The sequence below is a fragment of the Schistocerca nitens genome, chromosome 5 (assembly GCF_023898315.1).
Source record: "Schistocerca nitens isolate TAMUIC-IGC-003100 chromosome 5, iqSchNite1.1, whole genome shotgun sequence".
NCBI lineage: Eukaryota > Metazoa > Arthropoda > Insecta > Orthoptera > Acrididae > Schistocerca > Schistocerca nitens.
The window spans coordinates 208,679,818-208,704,511 of NC_064618.1; the positions used below are offsets into that span (position 1 = coordinate 208,679,818).

At 47.0% G+C, this 24,694-nt stretch overlaps 1 protein-coding gene across 1 annotated transcript in view; it reads right to left on the reverse strand.

Annotated features, from left to right (window-relative positions):
- LOC126260225 (glutamate receptor 1-like) overlaps nt 1–24,694 on the reverse strand; it is a 1,552,181-nt gene that overhangs the window by 49,292 nt on the left and 1,478,195 nt on the right. The window lies entirely within an intron of this gene.

Genomic DNA, 24,694 nt, shown 5'->3' on the forward strand with positions numbered 1-24,694 from the left:
GTACCAGGTACAGCGTGTGCAGGCACTATCAGCAGCTGATTGGCCTCCACGGGTACACTACTGCGAATGGTTCATCCAACAATGTGTCAATCCTCATTTCAGTGCAAATGTACTCTTTACGGATGAGACTTCATTCCAACGTGATCAAATTGTAAATTTTCAATCAACATGTGTAGGCTGACGAGAATCTGCACGCAGTTGTGCAATCACGTCATCAACACAGATTTTCCGTGGTTTGGGCAGGTATTGTTGGTGATGTCTTGATTGGGCCCCATGTTCTTCCACCAACGCTCAATGGAGCATGTTATCATGATTTCATACGGGATACTCTACCTGTGCTGCTAGAACATGTGCCTTTACAAGTACGACACAACATGTGGTTCATGCACGATGGAGCTCCTGCACATTTCAGTCGAAGTGTTCGTACGCTTCTCAACAACAGATTCCGTGACCGATGGATTGGTAGAGGCGGACCAATTCCATGGCCTCCACGCTCTCCTGACCTAAACCCTCTTGACTTTCTTTTATGGGGGCACTTGAAAGCTCTTGTCTACGCAACCCCAGTACCAAATGTAGAGACTCTTCGTGCTCATATCGTGGACGGCTGTGATACAATACGCCATTCTCCAGGGCTGCATCAGCGCATCAGGGATTCCATGCGACGGAGGGTGGATGCATGTATCCTCGCTAATGGAGGACATTTTGAACATTTCCTGTAACAAAGTGTTTGAAGTCACGCTGGTACGTTCTGTTGCTGTGTGTTTCGATTCCATGATTAATGTGATTTGAAGAGAAGTAATAAAATGAGCTCTAAGATGGAAAGTAAGCGTTTCCGGACACATGTCCACATAATATATTTTCTTTCTTTGTGTGTGAGGGATGTTTCCTGAAAGTTTGACCGCACCTTTTTGTAACACCCTGTATATACTAAGATGGTATCTGTTCTTTCGGACATGTCCGAAAGAACAGATACCATGTTAGTATATACATATACATATACATATACATATATATATATATATATATATATATATATATATATATATATATTTTTAAGGCTCACCGGCCACTTGACCATCTTCTTCTTCTGTACGAATGCACAAACAGTGCCCGAACTCTTACGGGAATCAGCAACGCGCCGCGAGTAATGAGTATAATGGGCGGAGGCACTACGAATGTAGTGCGGGACAATACGTTGAGAATATGGGTTTAGCGGGAGGCGTGCCAGAGATAAATCCCTGCAGTCGCGCTATCCTCTGTGTGCTCGGTGGCTCAGACGGACAGTCTGCTTTAGGCGGTGGCGCGGCACGGACCTGCTGCCCCGGCCGCGGGCGCGCGTGGACGAGGAAGTGTTTACACCGCCGGTACTCGCGCATGTTGTTGTCTGACTCGATCGCCATGGCACACAATTTTCCAAAGACTACGCTCCAATTTACGTTCGACAACGAATTTGCCAGACCCAAAGCTTTCGAAGTAGAGCGTTTTTTGAGGGAAGAAGTTCGTTTACCTGCTGCAGACATAATTGGAATACACCTGTCCATTGTCAGCACTACAATGTACGTAAAGTTGATCGATGAAGCCGCGCGTGAAAGAACTCTCTCCGGTGCTCAAAGAGGATTTAAATTTCGACACTCTGATGGCCATATCAGCGATGTAACAGTAGCTCCTTCAGGCTTGGGTGTGAGGGTCATTCGGATCTATGAATTGCCGTTTGAGGTGCCAGAATCGATGGTTACTGAATCGCTGCGACCATATGGAATGGTACGTAGTCATACGCTTGAACGCTGGGCAAGTTTTAGCACCTATCCTGTGCTAAACGGCGTCCGACAGGTACGGATCGACCTTACTAAACATATCCCTTCTTATTTATACATTGGAGGATGTCGAGCTATTGTGATTTACGATGGCCAGCCACGCACCTGTTCTGGCTGTGGTGGAGAAGGACATATCCGCTCGGAATGCATAAAACGCCGCGTCGTGCAACTGCCACATGGAGAAGCGTCACAGCGAGAAGTTTCCACGCAACTGCCGATGACGTACGTGTCGGTGGCCCGCCGGGAGGTGTTGCCAAGTTCGGAGCGTGACAAGGACGTGTTTATACAAGAGCAGACCGAGTTACGGAGCATGGAGGTGACTCGGAGAATGTCCCTACACGAACGTCACGTCCGTTGAGGGAGGAACATTCCGAAAACTCACGCGGCGTTGAAGTAGAGGTCGAGACAGTGGCGCCGGCAACAGACCAACGAACGATCGACGAACACAGTGAGGCAGTAGAGGGCAGGGCACGCAAACAGCGATCGCCGAAGCGTCGCAAAAAGCGTCGCCATAGTTTGGGTGACACGTCCCCCCCTAGCCTAGGGGACACGGAAGGTATCCTAGCCGAAGAACTGTCTGACACAGAACACGTGCCTTTAGAGGACGCTGACAGGATTCCGTCAGATGGTGAACGGATGTCCTGCCCTTCAGATGGTCCTCTTCATTGACACCGACTGACCCAGCGCTGCTGACGAAGGAGTCAGGACACCAATGTCCCTGCAGCCACGTCGAAATACATCAGAGGACGTTTCTCGGATGGATGACCACTGCGACTGGGCGGAACCAGTCGAAGACATACAGGAATTGCCACCCCCAAATGATGACCACTCACTTACAGGATGCACACCACGGAACGACAACAAAGGAGGGCAACCCGTTGGCGGGCACCCCTCTGAGCACGAGTAGTGGGCTAAAGCCGTTGGAGTTCTCAATGACATGACACGAGCATGACGACGACAACGAACCAAGCACGTTCACTTGCAAAGATGCAACTTCTCCGCCACAGACGTTGATATTCTGCTGATGCAGGAAACCTGCAATGCTGCTTTTCCCGACGTGCATGGACACAACACTTATCTAGCGCCGACTCCAGATGGAGGACGTGGCACAGCGACACTAGTCCGGGAAGGGATTCCGATGTGTGATCTCGATTACCTTCCTTCGGCTCGGGGTTTGGCTATGACCGTGAACAGCATTCGTATCGTCAACATCTATGCACCCTCCGGATCTGACAATCGGCAGGCGCGTGCACGCTTCCACTCGGAGGAGATTGCCCCACTATTCCATGGGAGGTATGACCACATCTTGGTAGGGGGGGGGATTTTAACTGTGTACTCACACCGAAGGATCAAACTCCTAATTTCAGCTCCTGCCACGCATTGAACACGATCTGCCGGGACATGACCCTAATGGACACGTGGGAAAAGATCCATGGGCAGCGAGAGGGCTATACGTATTTTACTAGCCACTCGGCGAGCAGGCTGGATCGGATTTATGTTTCTGATGGATTAAGAGATCACGTGTTGGCTGCTGAACGTTGGCCCACAGCATTTACGGATCACCTTGCATATTTATGCACGTTAACCCTCCCACGGCAGCGGGTCTGGCGGAGTCGTAGTTCCTGGAAACTTAATTCCTCCTTATTGGTGGATCCCGAATGTCGCCAGCGGATCGAAGAAACACGGCAGACTTGCACTCGCCGTCTGCCGCTGCACCGTACGGTTCTTTCATGGTGGCTGCAGTGTGCAAAACCGGCGATACGAAGAGCTCTCATAACGTATGGCAAGGAAAAAGAGAAATGGCTCCGAGATACGCTTGATTATTACTACATTTTGCTCCGCGACCTGTCCTCCAGGGCCCCATCGCCCGAGCGTCAAGCGGAAGTCCATCGCATTCAGGCCTGCATTTTATCGATCCCGAGACGTCGACTGGAGGGACTTTTGATCCGTGCTCGGTGCTTCGACAACGTCGAATGAGAACGTATTAGCATGCATCATGTGTCCAAGGGACATGCGCGTAATCGCCGATCCCTAATCACAGTGCTCCATGATGAGGATGGTCGGCCCTTGACGTCACAACAGGACATTGCTGCTGAGTTTCTGGAGCATTACCGCCTCCTTTTCACTGGGACGCCGACGGACAATCGGACAGGAGCAGAAATTTTGCGACAGATGCAAACGGAGGTGGATGGTCCGGATGCAGAGGCGCTAATGGAACCCCTAACGGAAGATGACATCAGGGCGCACTCGCGACGGGTGCGGTGCATAAATCCCCTGGGCCAGATGGGTTGACACTCGAATTTTATCGCGAATTTGCGGATTTAATGATGTCCCAGTTGGTATTGATGTATAATGAGTTATTGAACCCTGACACGGACGTTCCGTCGCAGTTCATGGCGGGACTGCTTATACCAATACCGAAATCGACAACGAGTGTCAGCGCCCATCAATTTAGACCACTCACGGTGCTCAATACTGACTATAAGATCTTTGCGCGAATGTTGGCGGCAAGGCTCAAGATTGTAATATCCAAGACAATACCACCAGACCAGGCTTGTCTAGGGGTTCGTAGTTTCCCTGACGGAAGCTTGTCGCATGCGAGCGGCGTTCGTATCGGTGGATTTTGATCGTGCCTTTGACAGGATCAACCATGATTTCCTTGGCTCGACCATGCGACGCATGGCGATACCACAGGATTTTATTACCGTCCTCAACCGCGTCCCTCGCGGCGGTTCTTCGACGGTGAGAGTCAATGGCAGGGAGGTAGGACCGATTCCTGTTTGCAGCTCAGTTAGGCAGGGATGTCCCTTGTCGATGATACTGTTTACAGTAGCGCTCGAACCATTGATGCAGACTCTTAGACGGACTGTAACAGGCGTCCGACTCCGTGCGAGCTCCTTCACGTGTCGTGCATATGCCGACGACTTGATGATACTCGTCCGGTCAGAGAACGAAGTAAGTAAGGTTGTTACCCTTCTTACTACGTACGGAGTAGCTGCGGGAAGCAGGGTCAACATGCATAAAACCAAGATCATGCACATCGGTTGAGGGCTGGACGCTCTGCACAGTCCGTTTACGACGGTGGACATCTTGCGATGCGATCGCTACGGCATGAAGCGGCGGCGAGCTATCGACGTCTCCTCCAGCACGTCCGACTGCACATATGCAACAATTCACTCCGAACGCACGACCTGCTCCAAAGGGTGGACTACACTAATGTTTACCTGGCCTCGCGACTGCCGCACCTGGCACAGGTACTGCCAATGCCACATGGTATTGCTGACAGATTAATGGCGGCCTTTGGATACTATGTAAGCCAAGGAATGTTGTTTAGGATCAGATACAAAACATTAACTCTCCCACACCATTCTGGAGGACTTAACCTCACGGATGTGCGGAACAAGGCTCTAGCTTTATACCTGTTAGCGACGCTACGAACTTGGAACCAACGGCAACACGCCATCACGTCGGCCATCGTGGATGTGCTTCTTCCCACGTCCTTTGAACCACCGGTGGAGGTAGGCACAATCTCGCCGTCTTTTTCTCACGTCGCGCGTTGTTTTGTTGATTTTAGTTATGTTCAGTTACAGATACCTTCTACAAGAATCCCTACTATCCGCGAGATATATCGATACTTGCGGTGTCATCATGGCGGCAATATTGTCGAACTTAAATACCCAACACGAAACTGGCGACAGATTTGGCGATCTGTCCATACACCTCTCCTCACCACAGTATTGTGATGCTGTTTTTCAACAGGACAACTCGTCCACTCATGATATGTGCCTCTATGAACTGTCCACGTGATGTTCAGGAACTCTCGTGGTCAGCAGAATCACCAGATATGTTGCAAATAGATCATGTTGGCCAACTCGGACGTCAGCTCTGCCCTAATCTCAGTATCCACGATATCAAGGTTCAGTTAGGCCTACAAAGTTGTGGGCCAGTTTGCCTCAGGATAGAATTCCACAGCTTTACGACACTATTTTCAATCAATTCAGTGCGTGAATCTAGGCCAGAGGGAGTGAAAAATCATACCGATAAGTGTACCCATACTGCCAAGTTTTTCTGTCAATTTCACCTGACGTAGAAATCACAGGCATGACATCACATACCCACTCAATCGTGAAGCCACATTTCGTTTCCTCCTATTGTTTCACTCCTTTTGCCAGGCAGTGTACAGCGTAGTATGATCCTGGCAACAGGTGCGTATTCGATGTCTGTTGTCATGGTATTTGATAAGATTTCTAGATACTGTAACATAGGAGCCGAACGCGCTAACGCTTGGTATGTGGTTTCCTTTACAGAGCTTTTGCCCTTCGTAATACGGGTCGTTAAGTTACAGATTGCCTTAAAATATATATACTCTTAAAAAAAAAATCACGCACCACCGTGGAATTATCCAAGTGTGATGGAAATTGGTAGATGAGACGCACATATACAGACAAGGGAATGAGTACAATTTCAGAAAAACTGGATGATTTGTTCAAGAGAAAGAGTTTCACAAATTGAGCAAGCAATTATTCGGACTGGAATTTTGTGATAGCATTGTTGGATCTCACATTCTGTCCAATTGGTACGTTAGACCGTCAAACGTCCGAGATGTTTGGACGGTCCTGCCGATAATGGCCCAAACTTTCTCAACTAGTGAGAGACCTGGCAACTTTGGTGTGACCAAGGCACTGCTGGGCCATGGGTGACCTGCTATGAAATGACATTTCACCCCAGACCATCACTCCTGGTTGTGGGGGTGTATGCCGGATGACGGTGAGGTAGATGCCTTCCCCCCCCCCCCCCCCTGCCCCCCTCATGTCTCTAAACACATCATGGTCATCGGGGCCTCAAACTCACTGAATGGCGTAGCACTGCCTCCTGTAATGCATCCCACTTCAAACTGAGCCCCAGTGATATCCCAATGCTTGTCATCGCGGGAGCCACACAGCACAGCAGTACGTCCACGACATTCTTTTTTTGTTGCCCTTCATGCCAAGCCAACATAGTCTTACATTTCTGCAACATAATGCCCTCCTGCGAACACAAAGAGTTTCCTCAGCATGTTTTCGTGCCTGGCAAACATCACCTTGGCCAGCAAGGTTGCTGGACCCTTCCCAATTGCTAACGTTTGGATCATTATGGGCAGAGGCCTCCAATAAACTCGGGATTTTGACGGTGTAACGTGGAAATTGTACAGAAGTTTGCACGATATCCATCAAGCCGTCATACGGCAACTATATCTGTCAACGCCAAGCCGAATAATTGCTTGCATAAGAACCAGAGGTGACCAACGCGATACTGACTTGCTCAACCTGTGAAGTTTTTCTCTTGAAAAAATCATCCAATTTTTCTGAACTTGTAATCAATTGTCTGTACATGTACGTAACATCTAACGATTTCCGTTCCATTCGGATGATTCCATTGTGATGCATCGTTTTAATCGTTTTAGAGTGTAGTTGCACGAAATATATAGGTCTCCCCCGCGATCTCCAGAGGATGGTAGTCCTAGTGGAGCCTTCCCCATCTGCGACACGTGTTGTTTGCGCAGCCAGCATCGGCGTCGGCTCCGGGCGACCGCCGTGCTACTGGGCGGCCGCACACCTCGCGCCGTGCGTGTCGTGGTCAGGGCTGCGTGCGGCGGCGCCGCCCTGCGTCACGCCAGATGTGGCGATAGCGCCGCCTGATGCCGATGTTGATGCCGATCGCATGCAAATCCCGACCTGTGCGCCAACAAAGGGGCCCAGCACGCGCCACGCACCCGGTCTCCAGGAAGTCCGGCATGCGAATTATGAATAACCAAAGTGGCCTCGCGCTGCACTTCCGGCGTCTTGCTACCAACCCAAGTAGCATATTCTGTTCTTTCTTCTAGGAGCTTTTCTTTGTGTATTAGTCCGCGATCATTATGATCGTCAGGCCACATAGTAGTTTTTAACTAACAAGATTATTTGTCCTTGATATTTAGAACCGATAGCAAATAACGAAATTTATTGTGTGTACAGCTAGGGTGTCAGCTGTGACACATCTCGTACTACTGTCGTTACCCGTAAACGCCGACACTGCTGCGCCTTCTGAAGTTCTTGGTCGCCTATATCTGTGACTGAATAGCGGACTCTGGTGTGCGCGCAGGTGTCTGTGGGGAAAATGTGTCGGACACAGGTCATACAGACACCCTCGTGTTCCTTCACTACAGTTACGAATAAATGTGCTTTTGCGGTCGGTGTCAGTCTCGCTGAAATCATTTCAAGGTGTATTTCCGCGCCATCTTATAAAATAATCAAAGTACAAAAATACGGAAGATAAATCGAGGTTTTGGTGGTGCTGCAGTGGCTTTCCTTAGGGCCAGGTGACATCTCAGTGCACCCAGAAGGATTTTAACGAAGCAGAGGTGAGGTTTCGTACAGTGATGATTACAATTGTGTCACTAGGAGCTACATCAGCTGTTGAGACTGGGGCTGATCTCTCTGCAAGTGACGGACTTCCACAAAGAAAGTGGTTTCTTTTTGTTGAGTTCTCCGATACTTGCTGGGTATCCCTGCTGGGGTTCTCGTGCAAGATGTCGAGGAGACTCTACCGACAGTTACGGAATGCACCGCGTGCAGCCGGCTGGAATTCGTAGCTAATTTAACAACGATGATACCCACCAATTGGGATTAAAGCCCAGCATAATATCCTTTCTGTGGCTAATGAAAGTGAGGGAGAGTTCGTGATCTGTAGTGTAATGCCGTCTCTAAATTTTGTGAGTTACTAAAGTGAAGCAGCACCATGGCAGCAAGATATAGGGCACAGAGATGACGGCATCTACACTCCTGGAAATTGAAATAAGAACACCGTGAATTCATTGTCCCAGGAAGGGGAAACTTTATTGACACATTCCTGGGGTCAGATACATCACATGATTACACTGACAGAACCACAGGCACATAGACACAGGCAACAGAGCATGCACAATGTCGGCACTAGTACAGTGTATATCCACCTTTCGCAGCAATGCAGGCTGCTATTCTCCCATGGAGACGATCGTAGAGATGCTGGATGTAGTCCTGTGGAACGGCTTGCCATGCCATTTCCACCTGGCGCCTCAGTTGGACCAGCGTTCGTGCTGGACGTGCAGACCGCGTGAGACGACGCTTCATCCAGTCCCAAACATGCTCAATGGGGGACAGATCCGGAGATCTTGCTGGCCAGGGTACTTGACTTACACCTTCTAGAGCACGTTGGGTGGCACGGGATACATGCGGACGTGCATTGTCCTGTTGGAACAGCAAGTTCCCTTGCCGGTCTAGGAATGGTAGAACGATGGGTTCGATGACGGTTTGGATGTACCGTGCACTATTCAGTGTCCCCTCGACGATCACCAGTGGTGTACGGCCCGTGTAGGAGATCGCTCCCCACACCATGATGTCGGGTGTTGGCCCTGTGTGCCTCGGTCGTATGCAGTCCTGATTGTGGCGCTCACCTGCACGGCGCCAAACACGCATACGATCATCATTGGCACCAAGGCAAAAGCGACTCTCATCGCTGAAGACGACACGTCTCCATTCGTCCCTCCACTCACGCCTGTCGCGACTCCACTGGAGGCGGGCTGCACGATGTTGGGGCGTGAGCGGAAGACGGCCTAACGGTGTGCGGGACCGTATCCCAGCTTCATGGAGACGGTTGCGAATGGTCCTCGCCGATACCCCAGGAGCAACAGTGTCCCTAATTTGCTGGGAAGTGGCGGTGCGGTCCCTTACGGCACTGCGTAGGATCCTACGGTCTCGGCGTGCATCCGTGCGTCGCTGCGGTCCGGTCCCAGGTCGACGGGCACGTGCACCTTCCGCCGACCACTGGCGACAACATCGATGTACTGTGGAGACCTCACGCCCCACGTGTTGAGCAATTCGGCGGTACGTCCACCCGGCCTCCCGCATGCCCACTATACGCCCTCGCTCAAAGTCCGTCAACTGCACATACGGTTCACGTCCACGCTGTCGCGGCATGCTACCAGTGTTAAAGACTGCGATGGAGCTCCGTATGCCACGGCAAACTGGCTGACACTGACGGCGGCGGTGCACAAATGCTGCGCAGCTAGCGCCATTCGACGGCCAACACCGCGGTTCCTGGTGTGTCCGCTGTGCCGTGCGTGTGATCATTGCTTGTACAGCCCTCTCGCAGTGTCCGGAGCAAGTATGGTGGGTCTGACACACCGGTGCCAATGTGTTCTTTTTTCCATTTCCAGGAGTGTAATTTCGCAAGTGAGCCTGGTGGTACACCGTGGAGCGGACGGTTTAAGTCGCGCAAATATGATGACATCACTGAATGACTTTGCAAGGACGGACCGACCTGTGGTACCCTTGCACACCATTGGGACACCGAGGTGTTGTTCAGCACGTCCCTGGAAGCACTGTAACGGCACGACGTGTGTGCCGCTAATCGTTATAACTACCCTCTGATTCTAACATAGCGATATGCTGTCTGGTTGAATCCTCGACAGTATCGGTTCCACGTCGATTTCCAGTATGCTATGAGCCAGTCAACACCTAACGGCAGGCTAGGCAGCCAGCTCCACCAGACCAGTTCACTACTCCAAGTCCACCACCGCAGACATAGGCAACAACGGTGAGTCCACCCTCAGGGGCCACAACAACACCGAACTTCTGCCTTGGAGGACAGCCATTCGCAGCCAAAACATTATTGCCACAATACCGCCGGACCAGTGAAAGCTGCTAGCCCATTAGCCGTAGGCGCCTACGGGAATTCAGTGAACGTACCCGTCGCTGCCACTGCTCACTCGGGGCCGCATAGTACTAACTCAGGCATGCGCTACTGAATGGAGTAAAGAGTGTCAGCAAAGCAGGACGCGGATGTTAATCAGCCATCACGCCGCCGCGGCTTTCGGACGTCATCGGCATCCTTCGTTGACCTCGTGCCTGCAGAGGTCGTATCCATGGACACCACAATATTTCAAAGCTGTAATTCAAGAGGAATGAAATGTATCTTGCGTCGGAGTTTTCCTAACCACCCAGGACGGGACTTCTGCCTTCACAACCCTCCACTGCATCACCTCTGCACTGTAGGGCCCCAGGTCGCTATAGCTGCGTCGGTCCCAGGACTGTAATTTCTGGCTTGGAGCGAGTTGCAGTACTTAAGTCAGAGGCTCCATTAATTAATCACCTTATTAGGTGAGGCGTGTACTACGCTGTGGAGCCTACTACTCCAGTTACACATTATATTTGATGTGCATTTCACGAGTGTAGAAACAGCCAAATCAAAAGTAAAGCTTTGTCAATCACCACAAAGATAAAGATATACAACACTATCATCTGCCCCATAGTACCGTACAGTTGAGAAATCTGGACTCTTACAAAGAATGAAAGAGAAAAACTGAATGTTTTCGAAAGAAATGTAATGAGAAAAATCTGGGGACCTGTGATGGAGAATGGTGTATGGAGAATTAGAAAGAACAATGAAATTTATCAGTTAATGAAGTGACCCACTATCATCTAGAAATTGAAACGTAAGAGACTGCAATGTGCTGGACATGTGGCTAGAATGGAAAACATAACAGAATCACCAAGAAAGCATTTGAATGAACTCTCCACGCAACAAGAACATTGGGCCGACTCCGTACAATGTGGAAAGATGACATGGAGAAGGACATCGCAGCATTAGGAATTTCCACAGGGTGGAGAGAGGCTGCGAGAGATAGAAGGCGGTGGAAGCAGATAGTTGATGCAGCGCGTGGTCTACAGTGCCTGTGATCGCTGAGAAGAGAGAGAGAGAGAGACAGAGAGAGACAGAGAGAGACAGAGAGAGAGAGAGAGAGAAACACTTCTTTCTACAGGACATGAAGGCGCCAAGTATTCCCCCACTTCACGAGCCTCGGCACCTCACATGGCTAATCCCTGTATGTAAAACAAGTAATACGTATTTTCTACCTTCGTCTGTGTCTGCCTCAGAAGCAAAGAGGACAGAGCTCCCATTCTGGGAGGAACCCCAGTCCGTGTCCGGTACAGTCTGTTAAAATATACCGTAATATATCGACCAGGCCAGTTTCCACGCCCACCCATGACATAGTAGGCGTCACACAAGGAAGAGTCGGACTATCAGCCGCTTAGCGCCTAAGCAGTCAGATCCTGTCTAGAGTTGGGATCTGCAAGCTGAGGAACACGCCACGGGAAGCCCCTAAACTGTACTGTATGACGTGACAGGAACCGACAAGATGTCTATCCAGTACATATTGCTGGGCTGCGATAGCAGACATTGCAGAAACACAGGAGCCTTACGAGCACGGAACTGAGAACGGGAAGACGTTCACAACAAAAAATACATGTGTATGAATAGAAGAAAGACTTTCTTTAGGAATACGTATCGTCTTTTTAGCTTGGGAAAAGAGAGAGCTATGGATTCTTTGTAAATATTGCAAAATTCTTTGTAAATATTGCAAAACAATTCGATCGACAGCAAGAAGAACCAGAGTTTTCCAGTTAGATGTATGGACAGGGCTAGTGAAACTTGGACCAGCAGTAGACGGGGGATCATCGTAGTGTAAAGGCTTCAGTGTTAGAACTGAGAGAAGAGGCTTCGATTGGAGCCTTTATGAGAGAAACAGCTTCCGATCGCTGCGACTGTCTGCGACTAGTTAGTCGGTAACCGCCTGTCCCAGTCCAACGCGACAGTCGATGCACATCCGACTGAAGAAGCTGTGCATTCAACAGCCACAGCCCGAGAATGCTAGCGACGAGTGCCCGCCCGCCTCCAGAAGTTGCACGTCAGCTCTCTGCTGCCACTGCCACCTCACTCCTGTCAAAGTCTGCCTATCATTCTACTAGTCTCAGATTAGCAAATGCTTAAAACTGTAGTGGTTCAAGTGGCTCTGAGCACTATGGGACTTTACATCTGAGGACATCAGTCCCCTAGAACTTAGAACTACTTAAACCTAACTAACCTAAGGACAGCACACACACCCATGCCCGAGGCAGGATTTGAACCTGCGATTGTAGCAGCAGCGCGGTTCCGGACTGAAGCGCATAGAACCGCGCTGCCACAGCGGCCGGCTCCAAAACACAACGTTGAGTTCAATTATATTGCTCTTGTTGTTGTCGATGTCTTCAGTCAGTAGACTACTTTGAATCAGTTCTTCATACTCACCTATCTTGTATAAGCCTATTCATTTCTTCGTAAATATTACAACTTACATCAATTTAAGCCTGCGTACTGTATTCATCCCTAGGCCTCCCTCTACGATTTCCACTCACTCCCCTTCCAACACGAGCTTATATCCATTACCAAGTTGAAAATTTTTGGATGCCTCAGGATATATGCCATCTACTGATCACTTCTTTTAGTCAAATTCTACCATAAAATTCTTTTTCCCCTAATTTGAGACAAACATCAAATGTTCAGGGTCCTCGTATAGCACCACATTTGTAGCACCACAACCCTTTGTCACTCCCTTCCCAATCACTGCTCCCGTTTCATATCCATCGACTCTTGATTATTAGTAAGAATTCTAACCTTGACATAATAAATCCGTCACTACAGTTTCATGATAATTAAGATCAGCTGAGTTGTTATCCACCGTACAATCACACGGGGGGAGGGGGTCCTGAAGACGCCGTCAAGGCGGGTCTACAGCATCTGGACGCGGAAACCTTGTGATAAAAATTAGAATACCTTAACATATCTTCCATTCCACTGGGTTGTCTGGTATAGCAACCACATATGGAATTTTTGAATTGAAAACAGTCTTCGTTATAAGTTGCTCTCTTATTATTCGTCTTCGTGGAGCATCTTCAGATTATTTATAGGGATAAAAGAAATACGCAAACATTAGCATATGGTACTAGCAAGCACGATTCTAAATATGGCTACGTGATTGTTACTAATATTAAAGTTTTCCTTTTTCAACATTTCTGAAACCATAAAGCGGCTCTGTGCTAGAGCGAATCACGCGTCAAATCACACGAATCGGCAGAGACTTACTCAAGAGCAACAAATATAATATCCTGTAACGGCGGGGAAAATTGTTACATAAATAATCAAACTGAACGAAAAATACATAAATAAAGTCGCACCATCAGGTTAAAATGATACAATAACAGGACCACACTAACAAAGATGTGTGTACATTGAAATATAATACACAGAGGTGCCACCACAACCCTACGACTGCTTCGACAATCGAGCACACAGGCCAGCAATGGAATAAGACTTGTGTGTACAATGACTGCAGAGGACACATCGGTAGCACTCAAAGCAGTTACATGACAGTCAGCATACTTATCGCTTTAAAAACAAAACGAAAACAAAAAACAAAAAAGAAACCAACCTAATTCAAAATAGTTGAATCACTGGAATAAATTTGAGAGGTTACAACAAGTAATCAAACCACAGTCACACATACTAAATGTTACATGTAAATTACTCCAAATAGATAAAATAATAACACCATCCGTAACCCAATGAAACAGGAAGATAATCACCAAATGTGGGCGTCATTCCGATAACCGGGGATAAAACAAATTATTAAAATAGCAAGTCCAGGCTCGACTTGAAAAGCATAATGTCTAAGAAAGAATCAATTAAGGGACGGGGGGTAATAAACCGAAACGGAAAACCATTAGAAGACCAAAACCAGAATTATGTAAAAGTTTTAAAAACTGAAATCATTGAATTACAACAGCTCTGATTCCCACTAGTGAGCCGATCGTTCAGCAAGTTTTCGTCGACAGAACACGTATGTTTAAGGATTTCCAACTCTACCAATAAATCACGCTTTTTGCCTTTACAAGCGTAATTTAAAATGCAAAGATTGTCGAGCGTGGGTGCCTGGTGCCTTGTGGTCTTAAGGTCTTCAGCAAAAGAAAAGTGCTGCTTTATTGGCATTTTTTGGTTAATAAATGTGCTCTAAACTTGTGCTAAAAATCTTTCCACTTTCACCGATATAAAATTTGAGGCAGTCATTTCATTCTAATTCTAAAACCCTCAAGGAAGCATACCAATCTTCAGTAGGTAGCTCATTATGCACTTAAGAGTTCTGAACTTTATTCTGCGGTGAAAAAGCTACACGGACGCTGAGAGTTTTGAATAACTTAGCTAACTGATACGATAACTCCCCACAAACGGAAGCTTTATGTATCTCTGTGGTGGTATCAAAAATCCTGCTCCAGTGTTTGCCTGTGTGTCCGCTTGACGCTCCTGGCGTGAAGTTGCGACGGCATTTCTATGTATTCTGTTTAAACGTATATTCTTCCTTGCACCATTGCCTGCTGATATGACTTTATTAGGTGCGTTTCCTTCAGTTGGGTTATTTATTTAACACTCTATCCCGCGCGTTACACGGAAGTATATCTGTGGTTTTTTACTCTGCGGGTTTATGTGATTTTACGCATGCTTCAATCTAGCCCAGAGCCGTTTTATGGTTTTTGAAAAATTGTAAAAGAAAAATTTTAATGTAAGCAACAATTACTTATTTAAATTTAGAATGGAGCTTGCCAGGACTATAGACCAATGTTCGTGTATTTCGCCATATCTACAGATAATATGAAGATGCCCCAGGAAGGCGAAACGCATTGTTAATAAAAGGGTAAATTGCAACCAAGACCGTTTTTAATTCAAATAGAATACCTCAACCTTCTGCTCAAGCAGAATGGCTACACTGAGAAACAAATCCGTCGTTGAAGTTTAGACCTTCGTTGGAATGAACAGATGATTAATGAAGATCGGTTGCTTTCCTACCACACATTGGCAGCGTTACTTTAACGATGGAATGGATTTTGGATCATTAGAAGCCAGATAAGATCTGTTGTCCCCCATCTTTTCAAAGATGATCTACAACTAAGGAAGATCGGCTTTTACAGAATCCTTTGCCACCGTTGAAAAACGTTCGTTGGTCAGACGATATGCATCGTCCGGGCACACCTGTTGAGCGTCATCGCCGTATACGATTACCGGAGAACTTTTTAACCGAGGGACACAGATAATATTTTAATTGCAGACGAGGGCTTTCCTTTAGAAATGAAATCTGGCTCTACTTACTATTTAAAAAAAAGGTAATGGTCTTTGACTAGGCCCGCGGAGTCGCATACTCCGTAGCAACTTATCATTTCTGCCAGCGCTACGACTGCGGCGCTGTACGTTCACTTTCGCGTCATGTCGCAGTAATTACAACTTCCCGCCCAGGTACTGCTGATTTCTCCTTGGGACGTAAAAGGACGGCATTATCAGTACACAGATACACAACATACATAAGCACTTATACACAAAATTGCAAATTAAAATAGTTATAATCCAGTTCCAACTAACATTAGTCGGAAGTTTTTCTTGATTGTACGTTAATGTCGGAACTAATAGGCTCGACCAAAAATTTCCGGATGGTAACCCCCTCTGCTCCATTACAGCTACTAGCAACTCGTCTGGTAATTGGCTGAAAAGTGTTGAGCACTAATGCTGACGGCTGCAAAGTAGGACTCCATACTTCATACGAGGACTTTTCTTTTTGATGTTCTGACAATTGGCTGTGACCGAAACGCGTCCATAAATAAGTACAGGGTGATTCAAAAAGAATACCACAACTTTAGGAATTTAAAACTCTGCAACGACAAAAGGCAGAGCTAAGCACTATCTGTCGGCGAATTAAGGGAGCTATAAAGTTTCATTTAGTTGTACATTTGTTCGCTTGAGGCGCTGTTGACTAGGCGTCAGCGTCAGTTGATGCTAAGATGGCGACCGCTCAACAGAAAGCTTTTTGTGTTATTGAGTACGGCAGAAGTGAATCGACGACAGTTGTTCAGCGTGCATTTCGAACGAGGTATGGTGTTAAACCTCCTGATAGGTGGTGTATTAAACGTTGGTATAAACAGTTTACAGAGAATGGGTGTTTGTGCAAAGGGAAAAGTTCTGGACAACAGAGCACTTCATCACTGGCCTCCAAGAAACCCTGATCTTACCCCCTGCGATTTTTTCTTATGGGGGTATGTTAAGGATATGGTGTTTCGGCCACCTCTCCCAGCCACCATTGATTATTTGAAACGAGAAATAACAGCAGCTATCCAAACTGTTACGCCTGATATGCTACAGAGAGTGTGGAACGAGTTGGAGTATCGGGTTGATATTGCTCGTGTGTCTGGAGGGGGCCATATTGAACATCTCTGAACTTGTTTTTGAGTGAAAAATTTAGCGTACAACAGTGTTATCACCTGAGGATGACGGCCAGATGGTCTGCTGAAATTATCGGTCAAGATGACCCTACGATCCGGCTGTAGGGCCGACAAGAACATAACGTCGTAATATACCGGAAAGGTTACGTAGTCGTAACATGATCATATTATTTTTGGCAAAATAATATGTGGAGCGCATTACCAGCTGCTTTTGGTGAGTCCACCATGCTCACACAGTTACAATGTTTGTCACTGCTAAACATTTAAACGCAAGTTGTTATTCCAACATGCTCACTATAGGAGACTTGCTTGATAGTTTTCTGTTACCTTGGTTTATACATTGTTCAAAAGAATTAAGGAAACACGTGTAAATGGCTCTGATAAACTCACCGTTGAGCCCCCGCAATCTCCAAATACAGACCGGAACAGGCATGTCAGTGTGCGGCAAGTTAAATCCATTTTGATAGTGGCGGCACTTGTAATCTTATTGCGTGTATTGAGATCTTCGCTTTCAATATAGGCAGCAGTTAAAAATCATCCACCATCTTTTGGCTGTGTTATGCATTACAGTGCCAGGTGATACGTGAGAAGAAAGCGAGTACCGGTGTCTCAGCATTTTCTAATGGGTTACATAGATGACAATTGTCATTTATGGGCGTTGTATTCAACCAAGCAGATGCAACGCATTATCTTAAAGCATTGCGAGACAGTGCAGTACATGGCAGTCTGTTTCATCCGAAAAGGATGGACTTTTGGTCGTGGTGCTGCAGACGCCAATGCCTCTCCATATGTTACGTGTCATCCGTACCTTTTCGACAGGCTGCAAGGAGACAGGTCAGTACACAAAACGAGTTGGACAAGGTCGCCGACGCATTCAAATGTTCAAATATGTGTGAAATCTTATGGGACTTAACTGCTAAGGTTATCAGTCCTTAAGCTTACACACTACTTAACCTAAATTATCCTAAGGACAAACACACACACACACCCGTGCCCGACGTAGGACTCGACCGTCCTCTGGGATCAGCCACACAGTCCATGACTGCTGTGCCTTAAACCGCTCGGATAATCCCGCGCGGCGCCGACGCATTACAACTCCAAGTTAAGACCTACGCGATTTTGTACTGATACCGGCAGAGCACTGAAAGACGATGTCAAGGGTCACTGATCATAAGTGTCAGACCAGACGGTAACGAATAGGTAACGGGAAGGGATCGTATCATCCAGACGTACTGTCCGAGAACACCGCTTGACACGACATCTTGCAGTTCGCCTTCAGTTCTGCCGTTCCCATGTCAACTACAAGTATAAACGTCATCATTGCCGAAACGTGCCAATCACAGACAGGTCCACGTATCCTGTGACGCAAGGTGATGGGCGTGTTCGTGTGCAGGGACCTGTGGTGAGCGTACCTGCCAAAAGTTGATGGACAAGATGACAGATTTTCAAGCTTGTGTGATACGCTACTGGCCATTAAAATTGCTACACCAAGAAGAAATGCAGATGACAAACGGATATTCATTGGACAAATATATTATACTACAACTGACCATCATGATGATGTAAACAGAACCTGGATTGATCCGAAAAAAATGACGTTTTGGCATTCGTGCACCAAGGTTCGTCGTTGAGTACACCATCGTAGGTGCTCCTGTCTTTGATGCAGTGTCAAGGGTAACCGAAGCCACGTTCTCCGAGCTGATAGTCCATGCTGCTGCAAACGTCGTCGAACTGTTCGTGCAGATGGTTGTTGTATTGCAAACGTCCCCATCTGTTGACTCAGGGATCGAGACGTGGCTGCACAATCCGTTACAGCCATGTGGATAAGATGTCTGTCATCTCGACTGCTAGTGATGCGGGACCGTTGGGATCCAGCACCGTCTTCCGTATTACCCTCCTGAACCCAGCGATTCCATATTCTGCTAACAGTCATTGGATCTCGACCAACGTGAGCAACAATGTCACGATACGATAAACCCAAATCGTGATAGGCTACAATTCGACCTTTATCAAAGTCGGAAACGTGATGGTACGCATTTCTCCTCCTTACACGAGGCATCACAACAACGTTTCACCAGGCAACGCCGGTGAACTGCTGTTTGTTTTTGAGAAATCTGTTGGAAACTTTCTTCATGTTAGCACGTTGTAGGTGTCACCACTGGCGCCAACCTTGTGTGAATGCTCTGAAAAGCTAATCACTTCCATATGACAGCATATTCTTCCTGTCGGTTAAATTTCGCGTCTGTAGCACGTCATCATCTTGGTGTAGCTATGTTAATGGGAAGTAGTGTATTACGCGTACGCTTCAGTATTGACAGCCATAGGGATCTTGCGTTGTCCACGGTCGCCTTACCGCCAGGCAGTATACTGAACAGATGCTATTGGACAATGTGGTGGCTACTGCATAGGGCGATGGCTCCGAGTTCCTTCTAAAGCCAGTACCAATGTGGCGGGCGTCAGCAGCGATATGTTGCGAAGCCTGGGCATTGAAATAATGGAATTGCCGGCGGTGAGTCCCGAACTAAACCCCATCGTGCATTACGTGGGACATGCTTGACAGACCTGTTCGTGGTCGTCACGTTACACCACAGACTCCCCAAGAAATCTAATGGCCTCTCACTGTAGAATGGGAACGGATACCATAGGGTGAACTTTGTAAACTTGCCATGTAGTCGTCAGGCACGATCGACGCCCACGAGGACAAATACGTTAGTGAAGCTCTAAAAGTCGAATGACAAGCACCCAGGATGAAGGGATGAATAATTGCTTCCATTTTGTTTTCAACACCTGTCCAACATTTCAGTTCTTTTTATGTAAATGACTGAGAACGTAATGAAGTTTTGCTGTGTAATTAATCTGTGAAAGATAAGGGTATAATTTGGTAACATACCGAGTCATCAGTTATTGCACGACGGTGTGTGGTAGACGCCCAAAACCATGTTCCCCTAATTCGTCTGAGCGGCGTAGTAAAAGTATAACTGCGCGCTATTTCCCTTTCTCCTACAAACGGTTTATGGTTCGATCCTGTACTTTCCTTGTGGAATGAGACGCAGAACTCTGGTTCTAGGGCGGCTGCCGACGTGTAAGCATGCGAGACAGCGGCGGCGGCAGCGGCTCGTCACGGGCCGACATGAATATGTAGCAGCCGCGCGGCCAGCCACGGGCCGGGCTCACGCGCCATTACCGCGCCGCGCGCATTCCGGCCGCCGTATTCAAATGAGGAAAACTCGGGGGAAACGTAAGGAAAGCGGCGGAGGCGCGTGTCGCACACAGGATCCTAATAGCGGCCGCTTTGATATGGAAATGGCCCGTCTTCGCAGGCACTCCTAGCGGCTGCGCGTTGCCTTAGCCGGCTAAACACCGCCGCGAAGCACCGTCGGACGAGGGCTGTTACCCGCCATGTGCCATGGCGGACACTCTGAACGAGTAGGACTCCGCGAACTCAAGCGCGTCCACTCGGTGCCACGTCAAAGGTCGTGCAGTTCCCGGCAATTGTAATACGAGTACACTGAATCTACGGGAGTTCCAATCAGTGGGTAACAGTCTTTTCATTTGGTGTCACGGTGCAGTATCCATAAGTTCAATTCATCTGTCACATCCAAAACCAGATACGATGGACCTTCAATAAATAATGCAAAACATTCTTCTTTCTGACAGAAGGTCGGTTTTATTCAGATTCCAATACATCACATCGCTCCTCACTCTTTTGCCTACAACATACTATTTGTCAACATAATTCCTTCAATGTGACGGCCTTATGCCAACGTAGGGGAAGGTCTGTATGCCCGCATTGTATCACTCCACTCGTCGGTGTCGGAGACAGCGTCCTGCTGCATCGATCATCTTCCCATCGTCCATGTACCTCTACATTCTACATCTACATTTATACTCCGCAAGCCACCCAACGGTGTGTGGCGGAGGGCACTTTGTTTGCTACTGTCATTACCTCCCTTTCCTGTTCGAGTCGAGTATGGTTCGCTGGAGGAACGACTGCCGGAAAGCCTCCGTGCGCCCTCGAATGTCTCTAATTTTACATTCGTGATCTCCTCTGGAGGTATAAGTATGGGGAAGCAATATATTCGATACCTCATCCAGAAACGCACCCTCTCGAAACCTGGACAGCAAGCTACACCGCGATGCCGAGCGCCGCTCTTGCAGAGTCTGCCACTTGAGTGTATTAAACATCTCCGTAACGCTATCACGGTTACCAAATAACCCTGTGACGAAACGCGCCACTCTTCTTTGGATCTTCTCTATCTCCTCTGTCAACCCGACCTGCTACGGATCCCACACTGAAGAGCAATACTCAAGTATAGGTCGAACGAGTGATTAGTAAGCCACCTCCTTTGTCGATGGACTACATTTTGTAAGGACTCTCCCAATGAATCTCAACCTGGCACCCGCCTTACCAACAATTAATTTTATATGATAATTCCACTTCAAATCGTTCCGCACGCATTCTCCTAGATATTTTACAGAGGTAACTGCTACCAGTGTTTGTTCCGCTATCATATAATCATACAGTAAAGGATCCTTCTTTCTGTGTATTCGCAATACATTACATTTGTCTGTGTTAAGGGTCAGTTGCCACTCCCTGCACCAAGTGCCTATCCGCTGCAGATTTTCCTGCATTTCGCTGCAATTTTCTAATTCTGCAACTTCTCTGTGTAGTACAGCATCATCCGCGAAAAGCTGCATGGAACTTCCGATACTATCTTCTAGGTGATATATATATATTGTGAAAAGCAATGGTCCCATGACTGTTTCACGCAGTGTGCATCCTTCATTGGGCCTGGCCGAGCGGTTCTAGGCCCTTCAGTCCGGAACCGCTCTACTTCTACGGTCGCAGGTTCGGGCATGGATGTGTGTGATATCCTTAGGTTAGTTACGTTTAAGTAGTTCTAAGTATATGGGACTGATGACCTCAGATGTTGAGTCCCATAGTGCTTAGAGCCATTTGAACCATTTTTCATTGGGCCAAATAGATGGAAGCTGGAGGACGCGACACCAGTGCTGTAGAATGGATGAGGAAGACCATTCCATTGAAGTTTTGTGAGCTTTTCTCAGCTGTGCATACTTGTATGGATTGCCGTTTTGTTTCCGGTTCGAAGTGATAAGCCCACGTTTCAAAAATGGTTCAAATGGCTCTGAGCACTATGGGACTTAACATCTGAGGTCATCAGTCCCCTAGAACTTAGAACTAATTAAACCTAACTAACCTAAGGACATCACACACATCCATGCCCGAGGCAGGATTCGAACCTGCGACCGTAGCGGTCGCACCCAAGTTTCATTGCCTGTGAAAATGTTCGACACAAAATTGTCAGGATCAGTCTCGTAACGCGCAAGATAATCCGCTCACATGACCTTTCGCTGCCTTTCATGGTCTTCTGTTTGACGGCGACGAAGCCAGAGGGCACATACCTTTGAGTACCCGAACTGGTGCACCAGTGAGTCAACAGTACAGAGAGAGGCGTCGAGTTGCGTTGCGAGTTGTTTCATTGTGATTTGTCGATCACCTCGAATGAGAGTGTCCGCACGTACCATCATCGCAGGAGTGACAGCCGACACGCTCAAGATCGGACAGGTTTGCGCGACTTTGTTGCGATGATGACAGACGCCTCGCCCAACTACTCACCGTGCTTTTGTTCAATGGCAGGTCTCCGTAGACATTATGCAATCGTCTATGAATATCTGATATGCTCTGGTTTTCCGCCAAAAGAAACTCAGTGATAACTCTCTGCTTAGAACGCACCTACGTTAAAAAAAATTTATGGTGAGGACTATGGGACCAAACTGCTGAGGTCATCAGTCCCTCGGCTTACGTACTATTTAATATAACTTTAACTAACTTAACGCTAAAGACAACACACACACACATGCCAGAGGGAGGACTCGAACCTGCGACGGGGGGAGCCACGCGAACCGTGACAAGACACGCCTACGTCACAGACGACATTTTGACGGCTATCACGAAACTGTGGTGTTGAAACAGTAATATTCCACAATGTCCTACAAGCACTTATGCATTTTTTTCAACTGAAACTGGCCGTGGAACAGGTCTGTTGCATTACTTACTGAACGTCTTCATACTTACGTTTTCTAATTCCAATATAAAATTGAAATGCTTCAATACACTTATTTCATTATTTAATGTTGACTTTTCTAATTTAAGTCATTATAATATCCACATAAAAAAGAAGACTTAAAAGAACAATTATACTCTGCTCCCTCTTCTGTATACCCCTGGCAGATCCTCTCTGTACTACGACAGTGTTGTGTTTGGTGCTGTTCTCCTGTGCGTCAAGTACTGTGGTTTTAATTCTGTACCGGACTTGTACATGGCGTTATTGTCAGTCATTGTTACGTGCTACGCTGTCCGTCGATTCTTTTATGATTCAGTGTGTGGTTTTATTTTGTGTGCGCTATTTTTTTACATTTTTTATCTCCATTTTGCAGTCCCCCCCTCCCATTTTGTCTGTTCTCTTCCGTATTTTTCCCCATTTTTTTTATATCTATGTACGCCATATTTTCTCCATTCTGTTATTGTAAATGTCTTCTTGTATAATTACTGTCTTTCGGCTAAAGAGCAGCGCATGTGCTGCTGACAGCTCGCTCCAATGGGGCACTGAAACATAATAAATGAAAAAGAAAAAAAAGAACAATTACTGTCACTTCACAATAATCGTATTCAGCTAGCTTTCTTTATGTGCATTGTATCTTTGACTGCTTTGCATCGAGAGTTTTGACAGAATTGGTTGTTACAGAGTGGTAACATGGCAAGTGGATCGTCATTCCGTCGCTGAGCGAGCAGTTTGCGGGAACGTTGTAGAATTCAGTTATTCAGTTTCTGACGTTTCTGTTAAGAATAAATTGAAGTGTCATCCAAAACCAAATACTGAAACCTACTCACAAAACACCAGTTTCACGTGTTGCATGCAAAATCAAAGGAAAGCAGACACATAAGCAATAAATTAAATCAGTAACTTTCGATAGTGGTCTTTCATAGTGTTGAATAATTATAAAACTCTTTTTTGGAGTAAATTGCAATCACGGTTAAAACGAGTGGAAGTTCTGTAGTCGAAAACCATGAGAGTAGGAGCGTTAAACAGTTCAGCTACGGTCGGCTATTTCTTGTAGAATAGTTCACAAAATGAGACATGAATGAGTTGCACCAAATTTCACAGATACGCAACACTCAGTATATGAGAAGTATAGAACTATTGATACCACCAGTCTGCTATGACCCATGGCATCAAAATTTTGGATAGAAACCGCTCATCGTCATGACAGTACACGTAAATTACGTAATGGGAAGAACTGCAGTTATTCTCAGGGATTTACAGTCTGTGCTTTCGCCAATTTACGATCACAGTTTCTCCTTCAAATCCATCGCAGACTTCGGGCTACACTACAGACCAGTATGTCACCCTAAATAAAGTATTGTACTTAACATTCGTTGGTATCACCAATCTACAACCAAACCATCGTTTTATAATTTGAACAAGACGTGGGGCTACGCTACACGTCTGTTACCACAACCTACTAGCCAAAAAAATAATTTGAAAGACTTTGTCAGAATTCTGTTTGAATACATGACGCCACTCACCACAGCGTCATTACGTTTAGGGTCCAAAAACGGCATCCACCATCGGTTGGTTCATGTCACATCCTCTACAGTAATTTTTTCAGATCAAGTAAATAATCCAGAGTAAAAGCACAGTACGTCTACCAAAAAAAAAATGC